This window comes from Cyanistes caeruleus, chromosome 2 (assembly GCF_971803275.1).
Source record: "Cyanistes caeruleus chromosome 2, bCyaCae1.hap1.1, whole genome shotgun sequence".
Lineage (NCBI taxonomy): Eukaryota > Metazoa > Chordata > Aves > Passeriformes > Paridae > Cyanistes > Cyanistes caeruleus.
Genome location: NC_141702.1, coordinates 119,464,743 through 119,485,594, shown reverse-complemented (window position 1 = coordinate 119,485,594; position 20,852 = coordinate 119,464,743). Strand labels below are relative to the sequence as shown.

The 20,852-nt window shown below is 42.2% G+C and overlaps 2 protein-coding genes across 33 annotated transcripts in view; one reads left to right on the top strand and one right to left on the bottom strand.

Annotated features, from left to right (window-relative positions):
• Positions 1-20,852, top strand: part of CCDC85A (coiled-coil domain containing 85A) — a 218,928-nt gene that overhangs the window by 34,542 nt on the left and 163,534 nt on the right. For 14 of the 31 annotated variants that reach the window (XM_086875015.1, XM_086875012.1, XM_086875032.1 and 11 more), the window contains exon 2: positions 17,923-17,992. The gene's annotated coding sequence lies outside the window, so the exon portion shown is untranslated. Of the gene's footprint in view, positions 1-10,364; positions 10,492-17,922; positions 17,993-20,852 lie in introns of all 31 variants that reach the window. The other 17 variants (XM_086875042.1, XM_086875038.1, XM_086875053.1 and 14 more) reach the window with 3 other exon arrangements.
• The window catches only part of EFEMP1 (EGF-like fibulin extracellular matrix protein 1), a 45,595-nt gene that overhangs the window by 16,077 nt on the left and 8,666 nt on the right, over positions 1-20,852 (bottom strand). The window lies entirely within an intron of this gene.

Here is a 20,852-nt window from a genome sequence, read left to right as displayed (position 1 = left end):
CTGGACAGTTACATCCTGTGTAAATGGAAAATTCCTTTGAAATGGTCTGGGTGTCTGTAACAATCCTTTTGTAGATCAATCTGATTTGAAAATGGAGCTGGGTTACCTTCAGTGTCTTGATCATTGTAATAACTGAACTCAGGTAATTATGCAGTCTTTCAGTAGGCCGCTCAAAATCAAACTTATTAAGGGATTTATTTGTACTTTGATTAGGAAAAAAAATTTGCAAAATTGGTTTGGCTTGAGTACTTTAATTTCTGTCTGGTGCTTGTAAGTGTTAAATCCAGAATACTGCACTGAAAGGATGTGACAAAGCACAGAATTCAGGTTCTCTGAACACTTTGAATTCAGAGGCATTAAGCATGATGACAGAGTCTTCAATCTCACTCTGTTTTTCCTGCAGTTGTGCTTGGTCAAACCTTGCTGTGCCCAGATTGGGTTGGGTGGTGTGGGACTCTGTCAAGTTGCTGTATGAAATTTTTAATTTAGAGACAAGGTCAGAGTCTAAGGAGAAGTGGGGCAGAAACACAACAACCAAGGACACCATATCTCAAATGACATGTGAGCTCCACTGCTCTTTCAGAAATGTGGATGGAAGTCCTCAACTGTGCTGTGGTAAATAGGCCCTTCAGACCTGTTGATGACTCACCCTGATGTAAATACTGCCTTTTACAGCAATTTCCAGGGCTAGAAAGCTAGTTCTAGAAAAGCTCTTTCTGGAAGACTTTGCCATCCATAACTCTCTGCAAGTTAAGAGAATGCTCTGAGTTGCACAGGCGAGTGTCTGAGGTTTGCAGGGTACTACAGCCACAGTGTGAGAACCATGGAGGGCAGCAAAGCTTGCTCCTGTATTCCTTCAAAATATAAATCAACTTGGATTTCATAGTTTTAATTCCACAAGCCTCACTAATGGCTATACCCAGTGATGCCCTCATTTTCCAAAAATGTGCCCGCGCTGCCTCTCTTGAAGTGATTTACACAATTCTGTCCCTCCACTGCTGACTTTGGCAGCCTGCTCTGTATTTCAACCACCAGTTGTGTACAGATATTTTGCCTGACCTGCTTTTTAGCTACAGCTTTCCCTAACCCTCATGTATGGCTCCCTCTTTTAGAGGTAGTTTTTCTGTTTCTCTCCTGCACTCCATTCTCTCAGGCTCTTATCTAGATCCTTAAAATTTTCTTGCTAGTCTCCCTTTCTGAGCTACAACCCTGGCTCTGTTCCCTTCCCGCTGTGACTCACTTTTCCCAAACCCCCTGACTCATGCTGCTCGCTCACTTATGCAACAGCTTAATCTCTGCAATTTGCTTCGTATCATTAGAAGCAGCACATAAAACCAGGAGATGCATTTTAGCAGGGCTTTGGACTTTTAGAGAAAAACGCTATCCACATCCACTCTCATCTTATTTAAACCACTTGAAGCTTTTCTCCTCCATTCCAGCACGTACCTGTGTGTTGTGCTCAGAGCTGGAGAAATGTTTTCTTAACTAAAGTGTGTCTTGCTCCTGTGACTGAAGCGTTCAGCTTCTTGCTGCTCACTGGCTCTCAAAATATTGTAATATATTACAGCATCTTCCTGCTCTCTGTGCACATCCTCCTTTCTCTCTCGTCTCAGACAAAAATGTTTCCAGGTTGCTTTTCTCTATCCTGTTCCATAGCAATCTTAATATTCCACCACATAAAAAAAGAAGGCTCTTAAAATATTTTGTGGGATGGAAATTCTTATTTCTGTCCCCACTGAGGAGCACTGGTGGAGCAGCTTCTGAATGGTTCACAGAAATCCCACCGCTGTCACTGTTGCACTTGTCATGGACTGCAGTGAACCTGTTCTCAATTTGTTTTGAATGTAAACCATAAATATTTTACTTAATGGGTTTAAATTTTTTGAGTTCTCAGTGTGAGTGAGGCCAGAAAATATCTTGGTCTATTTTTCTAATGGATTCAGCTGAAGAGCAAACATCATCTCCCACGTCAGCAATGGCACCAGATAGTCTGATATCAGACATGCAATGATCTGCACGGTGCTGCAGCATCACTGACAATTTACTTAACCTCAGGGTTCTGTCAAAACTTTCCCTTTCTGCCCACTTCATTAACTTTTATGCTGTCTGTAAGATGTTTCATACTGGCATCTTTCAGAAAGAACCACCTGAAGATAACATACTTGGAGAAAATATCATCCATGAGTATGGGCTTATTTTATTTGACCAAATTAAGTATTCAGTCCCCTATTTATGTTTCTTATATTGTTCTTACAACTGAGGCCAAGCTCACTGCTATGTCGTTTCCTGGATCCTCCCTGATCCTTTCTTACACATAGGAACAACATTAGCAACCTCCAAATTCCCTGGTTCCCTCCCCAGCCTTAGCAAGCTATCAACAATTTCTGTCAAAGGCTTTTCTATTTCCCTTGCTACTTCCTTCAACATTTGCAATGTTATTCATCTGGGCTGGATGCCCAGATAGCTTTTAACTCCTTGGTGTTGGGAGGTTGTGCTTTGTGGTGGTAGAGCCCAGCATAAAAAAATCTGTTACATAACATCAGGGCTGGAGGCAGCAGATGAAATATCTGGAGAAATTTCCCATTCCTGGAGTGGCAAAACCTGCTCATGCAGAGACCTTCACTCCAAGTGCTGTCACTGTCCAGTGGTGTCATGGGGGACCCTCTCTAATTCTGCACAGATCTGCAGCAGCCCAAAACCTCCCCCTTTTTTGCTGCTTTTTCCCTTTAAAATTTTCTTTTGCCCTTTCATGTGAGTTATATTGGCCTGATTGCCCTGGTAACAAGTTTTCACAGTTGAGCGAAGGTAACCTGCACAAATACTTGTTTGCACAGGAAAGAGAGATGTGAGAGCCAAGACCTACATTTAAGCAAATAGGTGAGGTAGAATGTTTAAATTAATGAGATTTTCCTGAAAAACGGCACGACTCCCTCGGTGTGCTGAAACATTTCCCCTCTCCAGTTTGAGAGTGCAGCAAAGCAAGTTCCTTGTGGATTCATCCCTTACTGCTCTTGGATGTCATGGCAGAACGCAAGAGAAGCAGAGCAAAGTATTGATGTGGTAAATGTGCAAAAAAGAGAATTGGATGCACCACAAATCTTTGTGTGATTTTTGGATTTGGGCTGCAAAAGTGTGAGAAGCTCTGTGGATTTGGGCGAGTTACCCAAGCGCGGTGATTCCAGGAATGAGAAAGTACAGGAAAAGCATCCTTCTATTAACAGAACAGAGTTAACAAGCTGTCCTAAGTGAGCCTGCCCTGCAGTTTTCTGCCACAATTATCTATTGTCTCTGGTGTGTCCAAAGCAAAGTGACTTTTCACACAGAACAGCTCAATAAAGGAGTGAGCCACAGCTTTCAGCACTAGAACATCTCCCACGTGCTTGGAGCGGCAGGCAGCTGAGAAGGGAGAACAAAATGAATGAAGCTTTGAACTGATGCATTTGAAACTGCATTTCTTCCTTTCTCCTGCTCCGTGTGAGCTGCTCCTTCCCTCTCCAGCACACACCAAGCGCTCTGGGAGGTGCATTGCACACAGGAAATGGCTCCTAATTCCAAGTTCCTTTGGAATTAGACGGATACACCTCATTATCCAACCACAGCCGCAGTGAATTAAATGAATGTGACACATAAAACATTGCTCAGGTAACACAGGAATTAAAATAATCACTGCAAGTGAGAGTGGTGTGGCTGACAAGGCATTAGTCTGATACAAGGCCACAAACTCTTCTCAAAAGGATTTTCTATCCAGTAATGTTAAAACAAGAACATGGACAATAACGTGTCCTTGTGTTTAAAGTTTCTTTAAACCTCCATTAGAAGACCACATTGTTAACTATTAGTCTTCCCACTCATCAAAAAGAAAACTATTCCATGTTTTTGATGGATCTAGATTCATTTAAAATCAGTATTATTTGCTTTATTTTAGCCAGAGCCATAAATGGAGTCATTACAGTGCACTAATTCAGAGCAATGCATCTGCGAGTCTCTGAGCGCTTCAAAACATGAGTTGTCATAATGGTAAACTTTCAGATTTACATTTTGCAATAGCTTATTTTTACTTTCAGTGGAGTATTTCCTGCTGTTGCTTTCTTGTGATTTTATGCTAGAGGTCTAACAACTTGTGCTTTTTGGTTCATGCCTGCCCAAGTGAGGATCACCCACCCATGATGACCAATACACTTGGACTGTGCTCAAAAACAACAAGGGTGGATTAAACTATTCCATTATTGCAGATGAAAGAGTTTTCCCCGACATCTGGCATATCATCTTCAAAACTGATATGGAACATTTCCATAAATTCAGCTTAACATTGTTTTTGTGAGCGTTCCAAAGTATTTTTAACATGAAGAAATAGCATGCAAACTAATTTCCTATTTGAAAGTAAATGTCTTGTTCTTATTTCTAATTCACACAGTTATAAAAAAAAGGAAAAAGGAAAAAAAAAAAGGAAAAAAAGGATGTTCACTTAACTTGAAGCATACTGGTTTGTTTACTTAAGTTAATGGAAAAGCTAGTCAGTGTTTGATGTAAAGCTGCCCCCTTGCTTGAAAGAAAACCAAACAACTGCTTATGAATTATGAATATCTCCTAATACTTTCCAGAATTATCTGAAGGATGTATTTTTTTCTTAATTATGTACACTTAAAAGTTCCAAGTTCCCTCTTCATTTCCATTTTGTTTATTTCTCTCCTTGGAAACCTCATAAGCATTTTCCTTTAGCTAGGCTTGACTGAACAAAATATCACTGCTACAACCTGTAATATTGGGGAAATCAAGGCCTGAAAGCTCATTGTGGTTTTTAATTAGGAAGTTGAAGCTCATTAAAGCTTTTCAAGCCTTTTCACAGCATTTACACTGGCAGCTGCTGGATCCCTGCAAAGGAAAATATAAATATCTACCCAGAAAGTGAGCTCAGGGCACACTTCAAAAATCAACTTTCATTCTGAGACAGCTCAGAAAACAGCTCCTACAAAAAACGTTGCTAATCCTGGATCCTGGGATGTTTTCCACTGCTTTAGTCCCAGTTAGAAGTACAGGAACCTGATTTTGGGGGATTTTTGGTAGTGGATGTGCAGCTCTGCTGACACAAGAAATGAGGGACTTATAGAAGGAACTTCAGATGTAGGACAAGTGACTTTGAATATTTGATATGAGACCGATTTTATCAATACCATCTCATTCCCCTTCAGCTTTTGCAGGCTGAATGAGCCTTTTTAGGAATTCCAGTTTCCAAGCTGAGAGCGCTGAAGTTCAAGCCGAGTTCAATAGTGACTCTCCAAAAGAGAGGGCTTATCTAAATGATGATATTGTTTTTAGTACTAATCATCCTATCTGTTGGCAGTACCAACATGCTGCAATCTCCACAGCTCCCCACATAAATAAGCAGATTCCTGATGCTGTTCCAGCTTTAGAAAATGCCTTTGAAGGCATTATTTAGTTCTGAATTTTTCCTATGTGGTTATGTGATACTTTTAGCTTGTGGCTGGATGTACCCACTGATGCCTTGTTTTGAAGAAATGAATTTAAAATGTATTTAAAGTGTTATTGGTGGGCACTGGGCTGTGAAATAGAAATGGTTAAAAGAAATTCTCACTTTCATGCCTTCAACAACTTTTGAGTGATAGAAGAATAAAAGCAAATTATGGAAATAGTATTTAAAAAAAGACACATCAGTTGTTGTGGTCCAAAATATACTCTAGGGATGGGAGGGGACTGGAAGAGCTGGGATAGAAAAACACAATGTTCAGGTTTCACAGTTCAAGTGAAGTGAAAGGATGTGCAGAAATTAAGGTTTCTGTGGCAATATAAATTTGACTATGCCAAAACCAAGCAGTGTTAGACAGTTCTGATATTACAAAACCATCAGGAACTGGATCTTATAAATTTTTGTTTGTCTGTTTTGCCCTAAGAATTCTTGTTAACTTCCTCCTCCTTAGCACTTAAGTGGAAAATTCAATTTTCCATGTAATTCTTCACATGAAGAGGGCTTAAAATTGAGTTTGAAGTTTTGAAAGTTCTTTGTTCACAAGAGAATAGATACAAGAAGTGAAGCCAGGCAGGATCAAAAATGAGGCAGAGGCACCAGAGGAAAAGAAATCAATCCTTTGAAGTTAAAATTTAAAAAAACAAAAAGAAAAAGCAGTATGGATACTAATGAAGGAAGGAAAATGAACATGGGAAAAGCAAGACAGGAGCCCAGGGGAGGCTGTGGAAAAGGGGAGAAGGATGAGAGGTGTAACTGAAATAAGCTGCAGTCCACTGAAATTTGTAAGTTAGAGCAGTGCTTGGGAAATATTTGTTGTTCTTTCAAAAACCTGACAAAAAATTCTGAAAACTGAAAATTATTATTATTTTTGGCCCCACTCTAAGATTTTTCTGGGGCTTAGCCACATTTTTTTTTTTTTTTTCTCTGTGTTTGGGAACAAAAAAAAAGAAAAAAAGACACCAAAAAATACTTTGTTCTCTCAATGAGTCAGTAATAAATAAAAACGAACATTCTAAAAACCAGAAGTTTCCTTGGGAAGAGAGAGCTATTTTTCCTTCCAAATTTCCTTTGCCTTAAAACTGGGATGTGCTTTGCTCTCAGGCTGAGGATCTGCCTTCCCAGCTGCCTTTAAGCAATCAAGTAGAAGTAGCAACTGGGACAGCTTTGCTCCTTTCTTTCTTTTTTTGTTTTTTGGTGTTTTTTTCCCCCTGGTGTTTGGCTGGGAAGTTACATGGGTTTGCCTCAGAGTAGATGCTGTGCTACCATAATCCTGGCACTTTTCACTGAAAATGAGATTTCAGCAGTGTTTCCTAGAGTAAGTGGAGAACTCCTGAAGCATCCTGAGCATCCAGCTGCAGGGCTGGTGGGAGGGGGAAGTGTAGCAACCTGCTTTATTTGCCTGAGCATGTGATTTATTTTTTTTTTTATTATTTTTCTTTTGTTTTTTTTTTTAATACCTTGTGATCTTCACAGACTCCTGGCAAAGCTTAAAAGGTTAGTTTTGAGAAGGGAGTGGCTATCATTTGTTTAGAAAATAAATAGCAAAAAGTAGGCCAAATACCAGTAAAGTTCCAGTTTTAAAATATTAAACTAACACACAACATTGCTGACCTGGAAAGGTCACATGAAGTGGGAGAAAGGATGTATTTAGAGGGATTGCCAGGCAGGACGTGGGATCTCTCACTGACTTGGCAGTAGATACTTCAGCTCTATTTGCTATTTCTAATGCTCCTTATTTGCTAAGTTCTTAACTTTGACAAGATGCAGTCTTTATTTGTCAGTATTTACATGGTATTCAGCAAGTGTGTAAATCCATTCAGAGGGTAATCAAGGCCTGCTTTTCCTGCTTCATCTTTGGATATGGATGGGATGCTCAGAAAGCTGGGAGAAGGGAGGCTTGGAGGGGTTTTCCTTTGGGGAGAGCTATCAGATAACAAGGCTATTTGTGACAAGTTTAAACTGGCTAAGTCTGGTGGAATAGATTCAGTGCTTCCAAACCTATCAGTGTGAGAGCGAGGAAAGAAATGACAATAGAGCTGTTAAAATTCCTTCAGAAGAAGCAGGAAGATTTAATGGAAATGTAAAGATGTCAGCATCCCTCTCTATGGCCTGACTTGAGGGCTCTTGGCAAGCACGGAGGAGAAAACCCAACGCAGCGGATAAATAATTGCTGCCACATCATCCCAGCACATCATCATCACTGCTGGATGAGATGAAAGGTATTTACAAACCAGTGGCTGCCAGCAGAACACAGGCAGCCCCAGCTTGATCCAGCTCCAGCTGTAATCAATAGGAGCCTTCAGCTAAACCAGAGCCTGAAGAACAAACTGACTGCTTCTTGAAATGTCTTACACGGTGAGTTCTGCAAAGCAAAGCTGGAGCTCGGCAGGAGCGGGGCATGGAGGGATGCACTGGAGTTTTGCTCCACACATTGTTCAGTGGGCTTCAAAATTATATTTTCCACTGACAACTGAAGCCACATTTTTCATTCTGCCCCTTAAATTTCCCACTTTCTCCTGTTTTTCTTTTTCTGTTGCTTTGGCTTCTGCCCTTTTAATTTTTCAAGGCAGAGAATGTGCCTTTGTTTGTGAAGAGCTAGGCGAGTTTATGGCACCCTATTCATTACATTTATGAATCATATCTAACTGAATTTTTCCCATAGCCCAAAGGTGGCTGATTGCCCAAAGGCACTGCTCCTAATGCCTGCGTTTTCTATTTATAAGGTGTATTTTAGTTGACATCAGAAGCTGAAGGAAAGACTTCTGCTTGATATCACTTCTGCCAAATGAAACCCACAGAGAAACCTTGGCCAAAGGAATTCTGTACAAAAGTTGTCCAGGCTCTGTAATTTTGTTCATGTGGGTGCATGGTAGTATACAGCAGCTGCCAATAAAAACACTCCAAAATAGATCTCCAGATGATTCTAAAATGTACAGAACACAGGTAAGGGAGCACGGGGAGACAAGCAGGCTTTGTCAGGACACAGTCTGGTGAGAAAATCAGCTTCTGCAAGGTGGTTGTGAGAGGAGAAGCAGCTCCTCTGACAATCCCTGCTGCTCGCTGTAAGTTGATGAGATTCCTGAAAGAGCACTTTAGAATCAAATGAAAGAAAATTGTTGCTTTTGAAGCCATTTGTGGTTGTGACCCAGCGCGGGCGCTCCCCAGAACGTGTTGATGCTCCATGAGCCAAGGACAGGGAGAAATGAACCCCTCCAAGGAGGGAACATTGGTCTGGGCCATTGCTCTGTGTCAGGAGAGTCCTGGATCACTGGCAGGGGTTGGAAAGCTCCGGCAGCACGGAGCCCAGGACACAGGGAGAAGATCTGTGGGACAGTCATTAGCACTGATGCCCATCCAAACCAAACTTTTTGCCTCCGGAGGACGGCAGGAATAAAAGGAATTGGCTTTGCAGCTACTGGTGGGAAGGGAAGGAACAGGCCCTGACAGATTCACTGGACAAGTTTTTAAATAGTTTGTGGCTTGAGATATTTCTCTTGCTTCTGGCCCCAAGAAGAAAGATGAGTGGAAAGCTTTAGAATCATAGAATGGCTGGGGTTGGAAGGAGTCTTAAAGCTCAACCAATTCCAACCCCATGCTATGGGCAGGGACACCTTCTGCTATCCCAGGTTGCTCCAAACTCCTTCCAGCCTGGCCTTGGACACTTCCAGGGTAGCCTCAGCTTCTCTGGGGAACCTGTGCCAGGGCTTCACCACCCTCACAACCAATATTTTTTTTCTAATATCCAATGTAAATCTACTCTCTCAATGTAAAAAAAAAAAAAAAAAAAAAAAAAAAAAAATTGCAAAAAGTCCCTGTCTATCTTTCTTGTAGCCATCCTTCCTGAAAAAGCATTGAGGACCTTTTTCATCCTTTTTTCTTTCCCCAAAAAAGGTTCTTTGCTCAGTTCTCTGTGTGTTCCATTCCCCTCTTTAAAAGGCATGAGATCCCAGATCTTTGTGCTCTTGCAAATGGAATGTATGAGCCAAGTGCCAGGGATGCCTGTCTGCATCCTGGCACATCTGAGGGATGCCCAGGACATTGTCAGGACATGATCTGGCACTGCCTGGCTGTCTGGAGCCTTAAGCAGACAGCCATGAATGTGTGATAAAATCCACGGCAGAGGTTAATGGCTGGGCAGGATCCACAGGGAAACATGAGGGCCTCAGATGCTGCTGAACACAGGCCAGAGGTGGTTGGTCAAAGGAAATTCTCATAAATTCTTGCAGGATTGGAGAAGAGATTTCTCAATTTAGACTTTCATCAATCACAGGTGTCAATCACACTTAGGGTTCTCAGAGAAGCCTTGCTGCCTCAAATGCCTTCTAGATGGATTTTATTCCAGTGCACTGATTGTCCACTTGGCTTTGCAGCAAAGCAGGTCAGGGCAAGTCCACACCATCCTCATTGAGCTGCTGGATGGCAACAAAATTATCTGGTGGCTCTTTCCTTGTGGAAGTGCTGCCTTCCAGGAACTGATGAGGCAAGAGATGAACTGGCAGAAGATGAATCTAGGGCAGGCTAATTATATCCAAGTAATTAATGCCAAGAGCAAAGACTAGAATGAAAAGGTGAAGCAAGGAGAGATGTAGCTGAGTTATTAGGAAGATGGTCTATTTATAGTGGAGAAAGAATCTATGAGCACATTAATTTCTTATCTATAGGATAAAGGGAGGAATTGCTTAAAATTCTAAAGCTAGAGTGTTTTAAAGTAATTTACTAATCCTATTATTTATGCAATTAGAGTTGTTAGTGGAATAAACCAGCTAACCAATGTGTGCAACATTAAGACTTCTCCCAAGCTAATCAACCTTAAATTCATTGTGTAAATTTGGGAGATCTAACCAAGATCTTTGGGATTTCTTGTGCTCTTGGGTTTCAGAAGCTCTGGTTGTGGAGAAAAATTCCCTTGCTGTGCTGCTTCAAGCCCTGAACCAAAATCCAGGGCTATGTTCAAGCAGCAAACAGAGAGGAGAGAGGGGAGCATTTCAGAGGACAGCAAGAATCAGGTAATGAAAGTTGTGGGTTGTAAAGATTCATTTTTTTAAAAAAGCTTTTTCAAAATACAAGGTTTCCAGACAGGGACTAGTGAAGAGGAGGGGAAGTTTTTTAGCAGACTGAAAACACGTGGGCTTCAGTAGCTTGGAAACTTTCATCGATAGCGTTTAACCAACTGCCCTGATTTAGAAGCTGTGTTTAATTAATTAGATGCTACCGATAAATATGCAAAACACCAGTGGAAGGCTAATGACAAGACTGGTGTCTAGCAGTTAATTGAACATCCTCTGTAGTGATATCTGTATCTAAATTTATCTAGGATCTAATAGACTGTGAGCTTGCTTTGGAGATTTCATGGACAGGCAAAAAAAACAGCATGAAAAAAAAGAAATAATGTCTCAGCTAATAACCACAGGGTCTTCTGAAGGGATTTCAGAGGTTCACAAACACCTCTGACAAATGAAATCCAGGTCATGAAGGTTCTTGTACTCTGTTATTTTCTGGGCTGGGAAGCGTTCAGTGTATTTTAGGATCAAGTCCAAATGATTTTTAAGGAGTTAGGTCCTGTTTTCAATGAAAGGAAAATAAAAAGGAAGCAAAGCATAATAGATAAGCAAGGCTAAATACATACTAAAAACAAAAAAATCTTTTCAAAGCAAAGAACAATGACCTCTTATCTACAGAAGGTTCAGCAAATAGGTTAATTCTTCACATTGACTTAAAACTCCTGGGCCTGATTTATTATTCCCCTTTTTTTGTGCAGGAATTTTTATTTACCCTGCAAGGCTTCACACTTATTGTATGTACACGTGCTTGCTCAGAATGTCCAGTGCTGGAGAGCAAGGCCCCTTGAGCCAGAAAAGGAATCTGAGAGGTTCCTGGAAAGATCTCTGTGGATGCACAGTTACGTGTCATTCTGTCCCAAACCAGCCCCTGCATCCATCTGCTCCTCAGGAGGGACAGAATGGGTCTGGTTTGCAGATCATCAACAAGCTGGAAATTCAACTTCCAGAAGGAATAAGATTTTACAGAGAAGATACTGAGGAGATGGTTCTTGTAACCATGCCAGGCCTCATTTCCTAGAGAAGTGGCACGAAGCATTTAGTGAGTAAAAGTGACAGCATGGCCTCATCTGGCACTGCAAATTCACAGTCCTGTTTGGAATCATCATAAATCATCAACTGTAAAGTATCTGGTTTCCTAAAGGAGCAGCTTTATTTCATTAACATTTTGAAAGTGACGTTGCTAATTGTGCCGTAATTTATCCAGGACCACAGTGTGAACTGCTGTTTTCAGTCAGGTTTTGGCCCTCGTTGCCCAGAGTTTAAGTAAAGAAAAGAGGAAGGGAGAGTAAGGAATTAAAGAGATACAAGAATTGAAGGGTTTCTAAAAGAGGCAGCACTGGTGGATGTGAGACAAGCTGGGATATTCAGCAGAGGGATCTGAAAACTGTCCCAGCAATGGAACTGCAAGCTGAGTAAACAGCCAATTCCTCCAGATCAAGGCTACTCCCTCCGATACTCTCAAGCATTTCCTACCCACCCATGAGTAGGATCAGCCTGTGCCTGGTATTGCAGGCTTGCTCTGGCAAGTTTTTTAGTGAGGGGTTTTAAAATAAAAGTTCCTAGCAACAAGGTGAAGGACTGATTGAGGCCAGCAGTGAGCAGTTGTGTAAACTGAGGCATGTGCAAAGGTGTCAGGGAAAATACTGGGATCTAAACGCGTGCTTTAAATGTTGGAATGCAGCTGAAGGTGTCTTAATATGACACTTCAAAGTATAAACAGTGGTTTTGTTTATTAAAATCAGTCTTGATGTTCTCTCAGTACTTTGAGAACCTTGGTGGGCACTAGTTATGAAAATATCTGCAGTTATTCAGAGTTCGAATAAGCACAGTCACGGATCAGTGAAACTTCACGTCTTTCCTTGTTTGTGGATACACATTGATATGATTCCTTTTTTTGTTTTGTTTTTAACTGGAAATGAAAAAGCTGCAGAGATTCACTTGTAGCAGGAGTTGAGTCATGGGAGGTTGGCAATGACAGTCAGCCAGTCTGCTCCTCAGGAAAGTGTTTTTATTCAGACCTAGGGCTGCCCAGAATTGTTACCTCCCCTTATGGAGAACACTTCCTCACCTACGCATTTGTAAGAAAACAAACCCAATTCCCTTCCCCAAGTCTGCATTTGTAGCACATCTCTTTTGTCTGTGTAAACCCAAAGTGAATTGTAAGGAGGGATTCTGGGTATAGGGGAAACCTTTTTCACTATTAGGGCAGTCAAGGTGTGGAACAGGTGCCCAGAAAAATTCTGTGCTCTCCTTTCATAGGGTTTTTGAAGCCCTGACTGGATAAATCTCCCAGGTCTGATCTCAGAGCTGAGCAGGATGGGCCCTTTTCACCTGAATTATTTCTGGACCACTGTAAGCATTCTCTAAGCTATAAACCAGAGTGGAGAACTCTACGACCTTTTTTCCTCTGACTTTTTATAGTGTTCTTCCAGCAGGAATTGAATACAATGAGCTTTCTGATTAAAACATGGAGATTGTCACACAACTTCTTTTTTTAATGCAACCTAAGCACCAAACTAAATAAATTCAGCCCAGCTGTGAATTAAGAGAAGAACTGTAAGGAAATCAGTTGGTCACCACTGGGCTAAGTTGTGAAATTAGTGCTAAGAATAGTTAACAACGGGACATAAGCATTTAATTTTTCAAATTAAGGACAAATGATAGGAATGGAAAAACCTGCATATTATCATTGCAGTTTTTAAGGGCTGTTGTCTGTGCAGCCCATCCCAAGTGCATCCCAACGGGACAGTAATGCTGTCTTGAAGCTGGCTTTGTGTGACAGAGGCAGTTCTGGAACTCTGGGCCGTAAAGCCGAGCGCGCGTGTGTTGGTGCGTTCCGCGGGGATGGGCTCCATCCAGACACATCCCACGGCTGTCCCGCTCGGAATGCTACAGCCAAATTACAAACCCTTTTTTTGGTTCGTGCTGCCTTTTTGCTGTTTTTCCTGTTCTTATACACTTGGGTTTGTTCTTGCTGGCTGAACCCCCCGATGGCCATTGAGTGTGTGAAAATCCCAACCGGTCCCTTTGGTCTCTTTAATGCTCTCTTCCAGCTTCCTGCTCGGGGCTGTAGCAGGAGTGGGACCCCACCCTGAGGACCAGGCTGTGCAGAGGCTCCTCAGCCCCTGCTTGGTCACACATGAGGCATGTGAATGGAGCCCCCGGGGCTCCCTCAGCCTCCACCAGCCAGAACGTGCTGAGGCCACTTTTTGGCTGCCTTGCTCGTGACAGATACTAAAACAAAGCATCAAATGCGAGGAATGGTATGAGCTGCTCCTGCTGCTGCTTTTGTCCCAAATGCTCCACTGAACACAGCAACTGTGGGGTGTGACGTGCTGATTAAGTTACACATCACAGAATACTCTGAGTGGAAAGGGACCATCGAGTCCAGCCCTTAAGGTAGGGAAGTGCCTGCCCTGCCCCCTGAGGCTGTTTTTAGTGAAGGACAGTTCCTTCTCCATGCACACCTTGTTCGGGAGAATGGAGTCTTGCAGGGTCCCTGGAAGCTCTGCCAGTCCTCAGTGTCACTGAATTTCAGTATTGCTTGCTCTGCCCCACAGAAACAAAAGCTGATTCCTATGACGACCATGTTCTGATATCTATACCTGATTTCTTTTTGATATAAAAATTGCATTTGACAGCTAACCATCAGATTATTTACATGTCACTTTGTCAGAACAACAGAAACTTTTGTCTGAATTTCCCAATGGTTTTAATTTTTATCAAAAGTGCACTGGTCTGTGCTCTCCCAAAAAAGGCTCAACCTTCTGCAGCCTGCAGGGCCAGGAGTAGTTCCATTATAGGACTGAACCTCTGATGTCCACCAGACTGATTAGCCAGAGCTTTGGGGAATTGGCTTTGTGCTCAACCCACAGGTACCAGCCACCAAATCCAGAAAGATGGAAACCACACACACTCTGCTTTCTCAAACTGGGCACTGGGAGGTACCTCAGAAAAGCACAGATATCACCAATCTGCCCTTCAACAATCAACCTCATCCTGACAATCCTTAAGAGTAGAGGATTGCCCTAAATATAAATTAGATTTGGTAACCTTTTCAAAAGCTGCCACTTTTTAACTTCTGCTCTCACTGTGTAAAGTGTCCAGACCTTTGATCAAGTTTCTAAACTGCTGGCCTCACTCCTATCCCATGGCAGAGATTTTGGGGAGAGTTTCCTTCTGGGGGCTTCTTCAACCATGCCATCTTCCAGCATCACAGATACTCAAACTGTGGATTTCAAAGTGGGAAAAAGCAGCTACAAATCAGCCTTTCTTATTTCTGTATGCTTTTGCTACACTTTTATCTGCTGTTGAAACCTCTCTTCATCCCCAAGCCGCTTCTTTCTCCTGCTGCTCCTGTTTTTCAGTATCCCCCTGTCCCAGGCTCTGCACACAGCTGCCGTGTTCCTGAGCTGTTTGAGAGGGAAGGAAAGCGAGCAAGTGAACTATTCCTGCATCCCAAACAGCCCCTGCACGGCTCCAGAGCTGGGGAATCCCCCAGGAAACTTTTAGGAGGGTGGAGAAAGCAGAGACAAGATCAAGACCAGCGCTCTAAAGCTGTGCTTAGGGGAAGAGCTGAGGGTGTTCGAGGGTGTTGCTGGGTGGATCTCCTTGGCTGGTTTTGGGGTTTGGCTCTATTACATGGCTGTGCTTTCAATTTATTTCAAAGGTGCCTGGAGCCTTATAAATCTGCATACATAGTAAGGGAGAGATTCTCCTCACAGTGGATACTGAACTCTGAGTGTAACCAGAATGGAGAGAATGTTTTGATTTAAATGCATAATGAAGCAACATTTTCATAAAAAAATATCTTGTCTCGAAATGGGGGATTTTCCTTTTAATAGACATAGAGAGCCACAGTTTTTAACAGAGGAACACTTTGTCTTGGATCACACAGAAGAAAGTTTCCCATTCCCCAAAAATCATCCTTTTTCACATGCTGATTAATAGATTAAAACCCATTAATATAGTTTCTGGATCGTTTAAATAATGATCAGTGTTTACAGTAGGGAAAATGGGTGGATTTTTTTACTGCACACAACTTTTCCTGCACCAAATCTATCTGGAGTGTGATTCTAACTCTCTTCAACCTCAGGTTAATTCAAGCTGTGAAGTTCTCCTGCAAACACCAGAAACCCATGAAGTGCTCAGTGTTGTTAAGTCTATCATTTTTATCTGCTTGTACAGTGCTTTTTGCTCCAAGGAAAAAGTGCTGGAAATGACAGCAATACCTTTGGGTATTGCAACCATCCTCAAATTATTTTCTACTCCAGTAACACATAAGGAGACAGTGGGAAAGAAAATCTGTCTTGATGCTTCAAGTTAAGCCAGATAAGACTGAGGAAGGTCTGGATGCAGAGTACATACAGGCAGGATGATGTCAGAGAAGAACACGTTTTTTCTTTCCCCTTGGGAAGTGGGAATGGCTTTTGGATTCTGCACTCTTTCCTGATTTAGTCTCCAACAACTTCTGGGAGGAATGAAGTCAGGTGTCATCCACAGCCCACAGGGACAGAGCAGGGGTTGCTCCAAAGCACTGCTTATTTCTGATGTGATTCTGTGCTCATTGCCCTGTGAAATATTCCTAAATTCCTGCTTTTAACTCACTCCAGGCGTGACACGCATGTCCTTGTTTTACCCAGTCCTTGTTTTATCATCCCAAAGTTCTGTGGAGAACTGGCTCCTGATAAGGAAGTCCCTTGAGAACAAATTCATTTATGAAGAAACTGTTTTAAAAACTACAAGCAAGTATTTGTTGCTTCTAAAAGTGTATTTAATTCCACCTACTCTGTATCCCAGATACTCAAAATTCTCTCCAGAGTAAGTTTAGACAAGAGAGAGATTGTTTCTCCTGGTTTTTATTTTTCTAAGGTAGGTCAGGTCAGCTAAAATCACACTTTAATTTCTGCTCACTTTGCCATGTTTGATTCCTTTGCTCTGTGCAAGACTCTTATTAAATGTTACTTTACTGGCAACCTCTTTAAAACCACACAGAGAATTGGTACCTGTCAAAAGTCCTTGCATTTTCCAAGTACTTCTGACAACAGGCAGCTGTTACAGTATTGATAAGGATTTCTTTCTAAATTTATAATGTTACAAGATATTCAGGAACCGATTGTCCAAATTACTGCTTTTCTGGAATTACGGGGGTTTCTATCCCATAAAATGCCTCCTTCCTCCTTGAATTTCTTTAACTCTGGTGAATTTTAATTGAGTTTGAAACCCAAACGTAACTCTTGGTATAAGGCTCAATTTTGCAGAGCAATCTGCCTTGTCAGAGTTTGTCTTTGGGTTCCACCTGAGAGCGAGATTGGTTTGATTGCACACTTTCTGCCCAGTTACCTGTTCACAGGAATTCCCCCCCGTGCAGGCAGATGCACATAAAAACCCTGGAACGGGTTCTGCTCGTACTCAGGCATCTCCAGGGAACATCTGTTCAGGCACGGGCTAAACATGCTCAAGTGCAGTGTCAGATTTGCTTAAATCATCTCACACCGGGTCATGCAGACCAGGAGTTTCCTTCAGGTTAAATTCAGCTTGTAAAGAAAGGCTCAGCAATATCTTCTCCTTCTCAGAGCTGATCAAAACAGGCTTCATTAATTAATATTTCCACTCAAAGGCATGGAATTTTTAAATCAGGAGATAATAAAGCCAGATTCAGAGTTTCCCAAGGTAAACATCCCTTCACACACTGAATCCTTTGTCATTCCATTGAAGAATTTTCCTTTAAAGTTATTTATTTAAGCCATTTAGTAACAGCAACAGACAAGGAGCTGCTGAATATCTAATTTAAAGTTGCCTAATTAAGAGCTTGGGATACATTTTGCCAGAAAAGCTCTAATTCACTCCTGAGCCTCAAAAACTTTTTCTTAGCACTGTAGCTTATAAAAGTGTGTGTAACAAATGTTTCCTTAGTCATGTTTTTCAGCTTTGATCATATAATTATACCTAACAAAAATTAGACATTACTCTGCTTACAACAGAACCAACCTTTAACATTATTTCAGATTAACAAATAAGACACAAATGTGAATGAGCATTAAAGGATTTTTATAATAACTACATGTGTGCTAAAATACTTCAGAGCTCTGTAATTTGCAAATCCCTCTTGTATTTTTGGTGAAGTTAAAAGGTAGATGAAAGAAGGTACAAGGAGCATTCTTGTGTGTTTATAATAGTTTTTTTTTCAAGTTCAATTTTGCTGTCTATTGAATTAGAGCAAATAACTTTCTCTCCAAAACTGTTGCTTTCTGGCTGCTGTGAAAACAAAACTTAGCAAATTAAAGATGAAACAGATATTTCTTTGTGAAATTTCATACTTTTTACTCATGAAATTTATATGTCTGATTACCTATTCCATGTCTTCTTGTCATACAGAGAACAGAGATCTTACAAGCCCGGTTCAGATCTCCCAGCCTTGTGGACAGAAGCATCTAAACTTTGACAGGTATGTGGCAAAATTCCCTCTGATCAGAACTCTTCAGCCCAAAGGAGGCTTAAATTTCGTGTGATTTATTCTAGACCATGCATGAATGGTGATAACCCAGAAAAAATAGTTCAAAAAGCATCACAGAAGGGGAAAAAGAGACTAAATATCCTATAAGTGTAATGAAAAAAGGTAGTCAAGCTCAGTTTACATAAATCCCACAAACACAGCACAAAGGGGTTGCCATGACAAAGTGCTGCACAAGAGGAGTTAACTACACCACAAAAAATGTGGAATGTTTAAGATGCAACCAGGTAGGTGAAGTCAAAAATTACACTCTCCTGGTGGTTTTCACCAGACCAAAAATATCTCGCAAGAAGGGAGTCCTGTAACACTCCCACGGTCTTTGGCAGTAGCAAAATGGCAAAGCAGCAAGTCTAAACAGCACTCTGAATGAATTCCCACAGTGCTGGAGACTGCTGTGCTTGGCTGTGGGGCAGCAGATGGGATTCCCTAGCAAAGGGACAGGGAGAGGAACACAGGCATCCCTGGGTGGTGCAGGGAGGAATCCAGCAGGCCTCTGCTGCCTTTGCAGGAAGCTTTGTTCTTCCTGTAGGGATGTTTTGGCACTCAGAAACAGCAGCTATCATCTTCCCTGGCCAGCATGGGAAGGGAGATATCACTTGGAAAGAGAATAAAATGAGGGAAAGAAGTTTCAAATTTCAGCTCTTGAACTAGCTGTCCAGCTTACTAAATTTGTGTCCCATCACTGGAGATGCTCAAGAAAAATCTCGGACCTTTGAAAAATGTGTCTGCAATGCTGAGATCCTTTAGAAACATTCTAGCAAAGGTGACTCAGTGACCCAGACTGCAAGAGTGAAAATAAAACACAGGTAAGAGCATGTTCTTTATACACTAATTAATCTGAAGTAGGAATCAGGTTTGAAAATGGAGGGAAAAAGCAGTGGTCGAGAGGAAATCATCCTGAGCAAAAAAATGGGGAGAGGAGGAGCACAGAGCCTTTCTCAGGAGGCTGAGAGGAAACAACTGCTCAGAGCAAGCACAATGAGAACATCCCAGTGGCAATAGTGTCAGTATAAAACTACCTGAGAGGTGCTAAAAGCAGCTGCCAGGATGCCTTGACACTGCTGGGGGAAGTGTCTGTACCACTGTGATGCTGTGGAATCTATTCCTTCGAGAGGTTTTGGCACAGGGAGCACAGCCCGTGCTGCCCCAAGTCCTGTTTTGTGCCCCCTGGTGCTGCTGAGTGCAGCAGGTGACAGCCCTCACTCCTGGTGTGGTTTTCCTGACTTGTAGGATGCTCAGATCTGAGTATCTGCAACAGGTACAGGGAATTCCTCGAAGAGAGAAATAAATGCTTTGGGCTGTTTAATGGGGTGCCAAGTACTCTGGGATGCCAAGTCGGGATCAGGCATAAGCACATTCTTCCCCTTTGCTATCTGGTGTTATTCCTGAATGCTTTGTGGCAAAGACCTCCGGCTGAGAGAGAGGAGTTCTGAAGGAGGACAGATGGCTGGAGTTTGGACTTTCTTCAGGCCATGTGCCTTCTGAATCCATTTGCTGTGTTTTGTCTGTCAAAACATGAGCCTCCTCCGAGCTACTAAGGCAACAGGCTTTAAAATCAACAAATGCAGCCCACAAGGATGACAGCCGAGGTGACTACTGTGTGATCCCATTCTTCTGCTGCAAGAAGCCGTGAGAACTGCTAATGGGTTTACTTAAACTCGAAGTCCAGTGCTTGCCTGCATAATCCCAATTCAGGAAGCTAAGGTAAATACAACTCGGGGAAGTTCGCTTGCCTCTAGCACACTTAGCTCGATGAGCAAATGGGAGGAATCTTTATCTGCAACACACTGAGCGTATTCCTGCAGGGCTCAGGACAATGGGAAAGCAGTAACTAACTCAGGAAAGGAAAGCAGCTGCTAGTATTTATGCTCGTGATGGATGTTCACAGTAAAATGGTCAGACAGAACAGAGAATATCTCTCCAAGGTCTTGACTTGACACCCACAGCTGTGCAAATAGCACAGATGGGAAGATGATTCAGAGTGGCCAGATTTCAAAAATGCCCAAAACCAGGCCCTCAAAACAAGATGGGTTTTTGTGAACGCCCCTCTGGACCCTCAGGGCTACTACAGTGATGCTGCTTTGCAGCAGAATGCAGCAGTTTCACAGATTAACAGCTTGAACAGTTGGTTTGGGATGGGCTGATGAAAGATGATCTCTGCATGATGTATCCAAATGTACAAGGAATTAATTGGAAGCTATGAACAAAGAGCTGTGAAAGTGTCAGCTTGTGTCCTTCTGTGGATCCCCTTAGACCTGCAGAATTCCTATGGCTTGTCCAAATAATGAGTGTTGAAGTGGCACATGTAAGCAGGTCAGTCTCTTAGAGTGGCTACAGCTGGCAACAAGTGTTCCCTACTTGCTGGAGTGCTGCACTAACACATGGCCTGAGGGAGCACTTTGAGTTACTGCCATCCTAAACCACATAACCAGGCCTTATTGTTCCTGCTATAGGCTCTGTCCTCACCCTATCCTCAAACTCAACAGGCCCAGTGGTGTTCACAGAATCATAAAATAGTTTGGGTTGGAAGGGGAGCTTGAGGATCATCTAACTTGTTCCACCCCTGCCATGGGCAGGGACACTTTCCACTAGCTCAGGTTCCTCCAAACCCCATCCAACCTGGCCCTGGACACTTCCAGGGATGGGGCAGCCATACCTTCCCTAAGCAACCTGTGCCAGGGCCTCACTACCACCACAGTAAAGAATTTCTTCCTAATACCTAATGTAAACCTACTTTCTTTCAATTTAAACCCATTCCCCCTTGTTCTATCACTGCAAGTCCTTGTAAACAGTC